The following is an 8,871-nucleotide window of genomic DNA, read 5'->3' on the forward strand; positions in this document are numbered from 1 at the left end:
ATGAAATGATTATCTAAATAGAAACCAAGTAGATGATCCCAATACACAATTGGACACAATTTTACAAGATTATAGTCTAATTAGAAATCAAATGCATTAATTTGTCCCCAAATATTCTCCAGTTGGATGCTATTCTGCTCGTACTACTAAGTTATGCTGTTTAATTTGACGAATTTAGTGGCATAGTGTGTCTGGCATGCCAAAAGTCAGAGAACACACTGAGCGCTCAGAATCCAATGAATGTATTTCCACTTTCTTACGGGATCATGTGTTGCTCTCTGGAAGAAAACTGGACCAAAGTCAATTGTCTTGTTTGTTTAAAATGCCTAATAAATCCGTAAAAGGAAATGTTCAGAGAATGACTGAGTTTTAGTCTTAGTATTTTAAACTTGAGCCGGTAATTCATGTCTGATTGTTTCTGAGAATGTTAATGTATATTATATAAATGTCTTTTAAGTGCAGGAATTCCAGTGGAATACAACGCCTATGGCTGTTCCATTTTTTGCTCGCAGTATTTGCCCCATGCTCTCACCGTATTGCTAAAAGCATGAGGGCTTTGTCGGCGTAAATAAAGGCCGGATGCTGTATCGAGCGCAGTAAATTATTCTCAGTGACTTGAACTAAAAAGCCTTTGGGTGAAGTGGAACTCATTGTTCCTTGTTTTGAGGACCAAATAGCACCAGAAATAGACTCCCCCCTCTCAAAGAGGCCTCTGAGTGAAGCAATAGCCTGCTGTGAGACAACAGCATAAAATACTTGCCTAAACAGGTTCACTGGCATCTTGTTTCCCTCAGTGATACATTTAAAGCAATAACAAGCAGGTAAACGGGGGAACAAAACCAACCCAGTAGCAAAGTTTAATTAACTTGTAAAGTGGGGACTCGTTCAACAAGGCTCCCTTCATTAGTGCCTTACCATTCAATTTAAATGTGTTTTTTTTAAGGGTAATGCATCAACATAGTTTTAACAGGACTCTTATGATGAGCAATTTCCACGCAATAAGCAGTGTCTTTAGAAACAATGATGGGAGTGTCTGTTTCCATGTGTTGGGTCCACACCTGAAGATGCACCACATATTACGAATTGGATTAGAAAATAGAAATGATTACAATACCGACAATAGGCTGCAGTTGCATGTATGACAAACAAATACAAAGGACGCTTCATGAAGCACAATGGAGGAATCTTCTCTTGACGTCACTGTTTATCTGGTGTTTTTGCTCTTACTATAAATATGTTTGTTCATGAAATGTTGATAGGAGAGAAAAGAACGTCATGATGCATTCTTCCCAAAGAAAACAAAACATTGACAACGCATTGTATTACGCACAGGAAGCACCATACACAACTTGCACATATTGAATGGCTCCTAAACAAAGCTTGAGGCCATTACCTCTGTGCAAGGTGTAATTAATGTTGTCTATGAATGCATACAAGTGCAGCAATTAATGGATTTGGCGCTGAACACGCCTCTTCCGTGTTATGCAATTTAACAAAATGTTTAAAGGCTTTATTAAAAGTAATTGTATGATGGATTTGTGCGAGAACATCTTCTATGACGGGAAGACAACAGGATCACTCAATCAAAAAATGAGTCATGAAATTTCAGTTATCTTCAATTTTATTCAATTGTACATCATAATTAAAGTATCAAACGTATTATACAAGTAATATTCCGGACAGAAAAAAAGTTCAACAGTTGAGAATTAACTATTATTCCTCAGATTGTAATTTCTGCTCATTTTACACATTATATACACCAAACACAACTTCAGTAGGATACCGTCTATGAAAGGGCGATGTAATGTGGGTAAGCTTGAATGTGGTGTTGTAGTGCAACTATCTGAACTGGTCTTCACAAGGAGTTCGAGATCATTTTCTTCAGCTTCATCACCTCCTCTGTGGTGAGGTGCAACAGAGAAGTGGAGCTGGAATTCAACATGAACACAGTCGAGGGAGCCGTGTCCGACCGCTCCTTCCCTCCCGGGACTTCTTCATAGGGTGCTGAGGCTGCACAGGGTGCTGAGACTCCATAGGGTGCTGAGGCTGTAAAGTCTTGCTGAACTCTGCGGGGACTAGAGTCAATGTTCACTGGGATGTGGGAGGCCTGGCTCTCTTTGTCATAGACATCCCAGAAATTACTGGATTTGCACTTATTAATAATATCAAACGGGTAGACGTCTTGGCTGACTGCATTTTTCAGAATCCCGCTCGAAGACAAAGGCTTGTAGGTGGTGAAAAGACTTTGGCTCATGTTGTGGTGATCAACAGCAGCGTGGCCGCTCGGTGAGAGGCTCGGCAAATTCTTCCGCGTCAGCCTTAGGTCCTCAGCGGCGGAGCTCTGGTGGTGGGGGTTCGCGTGAAATGTCATGTTGGTGGGGAGGAAGTCTGCGTCAGAACGAGGTCTTTGTTCAGAGCGCTCCTCCCGCGGAGGAGCAAGAGCGTTCAGCTGCTTCGCTCCAAGCATGGCGGCCGACGACCCACACTGGGACCGGAGCCAGTTATTAAAGACAGACAGCGGCACCTCAATCTCCATCCTGCCTTCGTTCTCCCTGGGAACGCCGGGCAGCATGTGACTGAAGCTGAGCTCCTTCACCTCCGGACTCCCCTCTCTTTCGTCTTTCGCCCGGACACTTAAGTCTATAATCGGAGAGCTGGGCTTTCTCGGCATTGCGGTGGCCCCTTCGTCTGCTCTCAGCGTGGGAGCGTAAGAGGGGCCGCTTGAGGCCGGTATGGCGTCGATGTCGATGACATACGCCTCACTGGCTTTCACGGGATGCGAATACGACGCGTCTCCCGAACCCGCTTCGCCATCTTGTGTCTCGCACCCGTCATCTCTCACCACCTGCTGGCGACGGGGAGTGTACAGAGGGGAGGGTTTATTCAGGAACTTTGGGTTCTTGCTGGATGAAGGTTGGGTGAACGATGAGGCCGGGCTGCCGTCGGTTTCCTGCCGCGGTGCTTTGACGCTGAGGTTCAAAGGCTCTGAGGTCAATCCAGATGTGGTCTTGTACTGTTCTGCCAGGTTGCGCAACTGCTCCAGCGGCTCCTTTGGCCTGTCTGTTGGGTGTAGATGAGATGGAGGGAAAAGGAACCAGGGTTCGGGGGCAGGGGGGCAACGTGGTGCAAATACTGGGGAGGAGATCGGGACATGGGGGGTCAGAACGGCATGGCCAGGGTGAAAGTAGTGAGCATAGTGGGGCGCCAGCGGGAAGACAGTCTCGCGTAGGTCCGGCTGGAGGTTCTGGGGGTTTTGTTGGAAAGACAAGTGGCCGGTCAGTAGTTGAACATTTTTGAAATATTGAAAACGGCTTCAAAGATAACTACATTCGCCCTCCAGCACCTCTAAAGCTCAGTAATGAACACATTACATTTGAAAAAACCCAAACTTTAAAAACTACAAGTTGTCGGTTTGATGATGATGATGATGATGATGATGTGTCCTCCACAAAAGGATACTAATCAACTTTCCATTGCCATTGTTTTTGTGCTGCCGACACCTAATATAAACACATTTTGTGTGCCCACCACCATGTGAGACAGGGCTGAACTTCAAGTATGTTTTTTTAAATTATTATTATTATTCACCAGAGTAAAATGCTTATTACCATAAAGGAATTAACAACCAGTTAATAACAGCCGCTTCAAGGTGCAATTATTGACTACCTATTGTGATGGAGAATATTTATTTATCTATTGAATCATAATCGGATCAGTCCACGTACACTACACACCTGCATCTGAGGCATCGCTAGCAGCTTTCGTTTCTGTGGCCGCTGGCCGTCCTCGTGCTCTTTGCTGTAGTAGAAGTGCTTCGACTGATTGCGAGGCAACACGTTCACTAATATGCCCGTCAGGTGGCATTCATAGGGGAGAAGCAGCCTGCGTACATAAAACATGGATCAGATTAATCTTTTAAGAAAACACACCACTCTCAGCCTGACAGGTACAAGCACGTCGGTGAACTCACTTCTCGTAGTGTCTGCGCGTGCAGGTGGCTGCACTCGTGCTCCGAGGGTTTCCTCCCAGTGTGTTGTACACCTGTTTCCACAGCTGCTGGGCAGTCACCTGGAAGAGTGCCGGGCAACTTAGTTGACTTCCTAATTAACAATAGTATTCTAGGTAGTATTAGAGTGAGTATTAACTAGTATTAGTTATTGATGCATGAAAATAACTTGCAAATTGAATAAATTGGAAATATTTGCTTACCTGGTGGTAGCCTCCGAAGTCTTTGACAACCTTGAACATCACATATAGATCAACTGGAAACAAGGGAAAGAGACAACACTTAATATACTTGATTATTAGAATGTTGGGTGTTTAAACTTGTAACCTTGAAGGTTTTTTTCTCAATGGATTTTTTGTTTTGTTCTATAAAATATCAGAACATTGTGATTAAGGCAAGTTGGTGTCTTCAGTCAGTACACCCACAAATATTGAATTTACAATGACAGCAAGTCAAATGCAAAAATAGGATAAAATGAACAGTATAATACTTACTTTGTTTAAATCCCAGATTTGGGATTCTCTCTATTGGTGAATCTCTCTTCTTCATGAACAGGTAGAGCTCTTTAAGGAACTGTTCCTCTGTCATCGCCTCTGCGGGCTTCTTGGTTCTCTCCAGATGGATTTCTGTCTGCGCCATTTCCCTGTGTGTCTGAGAACACAAGCAAAACACTAAATATCATCTTCTGATTGCACTGATTATCAAGACTAATGTGTCATATTTAGGTATTTTTTAAATGATCATATCACAGTTGTGTTGTTGGCTAAATCTAAAGCGCTATTTGACAAAACACGCCCCAAGACCTGGCATTCTCCGGTGATAATGCCTTACTGTTTTTAGGTCACATCCCCTTGACTGATGATTGACAAACATATTTTTTCTTTTAAATCATATATCAAGGTTGTATCCCATGTTTGTACTTGTCTCAGTAGAATCCACCCTGTCCCTTTGAGACAACATACCATAGAGACTCAAACATGCATCAATGCTCTCTTTCATTCCCCAGTTAGGAACACTGCTGTGAATTATGTCAGCATACATTAGCTCACACTTGGAATGTCCATCCCGTTAAAAATAGAATGTAACTTTTTCCAGTTTTAGTTCAGAATCTTTACTTTCATTGAGTTATTGTATTTTTTTTAAAATAATTTACTATAATTAAATTAGTATCATTATGTTCATGTGTTTAAAACATGCGGATATAATGTCGTGAATACGGTCACTATTTAAAAAAAATACTTTCTTTGCAGCAGAAGAGCGTGTAGAATGCGTGTAGAATTAAATAAATAAATTACACAACAACAGCTTGTTCCGTCACAACAGAAGTGACCAGAGATGAAAAATTGCAACACCAAAAGTATCAATTAAATAAAATCATAGATCCACCACATTCTGGATTCTGTGTGAAATATTGTTCCTCACCTGTGTTTCCTTTGAGCGAATAGGAATGGATCATATTATCGTATTGCCTTGATGATCAGAAACCCAGCGGTCACAGTGTATAGCCGCTGCAGTCAAAGAGAGCATAAAATCACTGCAGCCGGTCCGTAATGTTACACACCTGTCCCTCGTACCTGTGTGACGATGTGGGCAACTGACAGAGGGGGTGTTTACGCTAACGTCTTCCTGCTGAGATTGCCATCGTCAGACCGGTTCAACCTGTTCTCGAGCACATTTCCAAAAACATCGCGCCAGAATATTCAACACAATGTGACAGGATTGTGAGGAAATATGTGGATTCATCATGTTCAGGGAGCAGGGAGTTGTGTTCCAGTCACGTTGGAATATTTATGGGTTTACAACCACAAGAAGACGAATCAGAGTCCCTAAAATGCATCAGACTCTACTCATCATTCCACCACTAGGAGATGAGTAGAAGAATAACAATAACTAATGAGACTTTTTTTCTTCTTCTAAGCAGGGTCACTAGGAGTGTTACATTTAACGGTTGGTTTCATCAACTTATTGCATTATGGCCTCAACATATACTTTTGATGGCATGTTCACAATGGCAACTTAATGAGCTAATTAATTATCAATGTGGAAACCAGAAATGTGAGATTTTGTTGGCTGTGTAATTGTACAAAATGGTTGAGACTCATTGCGTAAAGGTGATGTGTGTCTTTACCGTTTGAATGCAGCAGAGTGCTTCCAATTGTCATAATTAGCTCCGTTTTGTTATTCCCAGTCATGACGGGGGTTTTCAGGCGTCCATTTAAATATAATTGCCTCAATCTTTAGCGTCCCATGTTATTGGCATAATTAGGCAAACCCTTTTCGGAAAGGAAATATTGGCCATTAACAGGCAACTCACTGTCCTGACAATGTCAATCAAACTTATTAACTTGCTTAATTTAATTAAAAGTAGCCAACTAGTTGATACACTGCCATCTGTCTACACTGTTAGTTAACATTATGATTAAACTAAATTAAAAAAACACACAGGGGTGTTGCCTCAGATAATGAATAAGATGAAACTATAATTATTGTTGAGTTGTGATTACGCTCTCTCGTCTCAGAATAACTGCTTGGGCTTAAGCAATAAAAAGCAACACTTAGATTAGAGTACAATCAGTTAGGGGCGCTTTTCTGGGCGTGCCACCGCCCCCATCAGAGCACAGCACATGATGTAGCCGTGCCCTGATTGTGATCCTGCAAGAATACCAATGAAGAAACCTGACGTGCATATTGGAAGAAAAAGTGAAAGGGTGAAACTCGTTGTTGTTGAATGTCAATCCTCCTCAGCTCTAGATGCCTGATGTCGAGGTATGCCGTAATTTCTGTGTCGTCAGATTTCTGCTGATCGCGGCAAAAGTATCCACGATGAAACGGCATCGCAACACATTTACCTTTTTTATAATAGGCAAGAGTTAGAGTGAGTTACCGCTGTTGAGGTTGTGGTAAAGAGGTGAGCCAGCTAAGTTGTGTATAAGCAGAGAAAAGAAGAATACAGCAAATCAAATAGATCCTGACTCACTGTACGCACAGGGAGGCGCAGCTTAAAAGCAGTCAGTGTACAGGGCGCCTCCCTGTAAGCTCCATTAAGTTGTTTATATTAAAACTGACTTAAGGACCCGTCACTTCACTGCCGAGTCCACACCTCATTCTGCAGGTTGTAGCCTCACGGATGGGCCTCGATGTGTGTTGACATACAAGCTCCGGGTTGGGGTTAAAACCCCACACAGGCTGGGAGGTACTGGAGATGGATGGGTCAAACAAACACAGGACTTTCAATCAGGAATCTGGGGTTCGTGTCCCAAACAGCTGTGGAGTTATTTTTTAATTTGTGATCGTTACAACCCGGCTCAAAGGCTGCGACATAAATGTGAGACCCGGCGAGTTAAAAGCAATAAATAAGCACATTTATTGAAAGGATAACTTAAACTAAACAAGCATGTAGAGTCAGTGATGTCAGCATGTGTGGATGTGTGGAAATGTCTGAAACAAACCCCTAGTGGAAGGGAGGGGTCATCACAGTGGTGTTTGTGATATTTGTTGTGTACTTATTGCATATTGTTTACGTTTAACTTAATTAAAAGGTCAAACATGATGTTTTTCCTCAACCCAACAAAGGGTCTTTGGGCCTAAACCGAAGCAAGTGTGATGTTTGAATTCAGAGACATTGACCTTGTTCCGTAAAAAAAACTTTCAGCGTAATATTCACATTCTGTGTGAAAGTACTCACGACAAAAGCCACCGAGGGGGAAATGAATCGAAAAACAGAAAGACAACTGCCGTGCAAAGGCCTTCAGGATATATGAAGGGTCACAGGACTGTATGTGTACAATGTGTCCGTGCATTTATCTTCAGTAGACCCGACTACGGTTGCATTGTCTTTACCGGTCTCCCTGAAGACCCTTTGGACAGCTGCTCGAGTCCTCGCTAAGAACAAGACAGTTTCCCTTCAGTTTGAGGTCCTTACGCCGTCAAAACAAAACATGGGAAAACAGTGTTCAGCTTTTATGAACCATATATTTGGAAGAAACTCCCTCTCTTTTAAATAAGGTTGGAGACTTTCCCTTTTTGCCCTTTTTATTAAAGCAAATAATTCCTCTCACTTATGACACTTATTATTCTTGTCTATTGTATATCTATTTCAGCTTGTTTTTATGATCTATTCTCTTGGCTTTTTAATGCCTGTTTTTAATTGCAAATGCCTCTCCAATGTATTATGTGGTGCTTTTTGCACTTTGTCTCGATGCTTTTAATGTTTTATAGAAAACACTTGCCTTGTTGCTGAAATGCACTTTTTATGTGGGGCCCTGCATGTCCCGTACCGCACGCTGTTTGTGGTTGTGTTTTGTTTTCTCTCGCCCCAACCTCTTCTTCTGGTGTTCTCCTTCCCTCCTGTGAGAGGAGCGCCTGAAATCAATGAATCATGAGAGAGAAGGAGACAGTGTGTGTGTGTGTGTGTGTGTGTGTGTGTGTGTGTGTGTGTGTGTGTGTGTGTGTGTGTGTGTGTGTGTGTGTGAGGGAAACGGAGGTCAACCAGCTGTGGACACAGTTTTGGGGCTGGAGATCACCAGAAGTTCAGTAATCACTTTTAGTTTGGTTCAGTCTTGGATCACACGAGGATGAGCTGTGTGGCAGGGTCAGTTGCTTACATCTTTTGTTCTTTTTGTTTTCCCCTTTTACAGCCAACATCAAACAAAACGCGTGCGCATTTTGGCGACGAACGTGTTTTTTCCCCAGCCGATCAGATTAAATGACGTTTGTTGCATGTTTGGCTGCCAGAGCCAACATTCCAACAGCGGAGTCAAGCCTCTCCCTCTGCGCCTTTAACGGTCTCAATAGATTCCATCTAATAAAAAAAGGCTACATAAAATCAAAAAACCACACCCAGAACACATGATCCATCACAAATG

Source organism: Taurulus bubalis (assembly GCF_910589615.1).
Source record: "Taurulus bubalis genome assembly, chromosome: 19".
Taxonomy (NCBI): Eukaryota; Metazoa; Chordata; class Actinopteri; order Perciformes; family Cottidae; genus Taurulus; species Taurulus bubalis.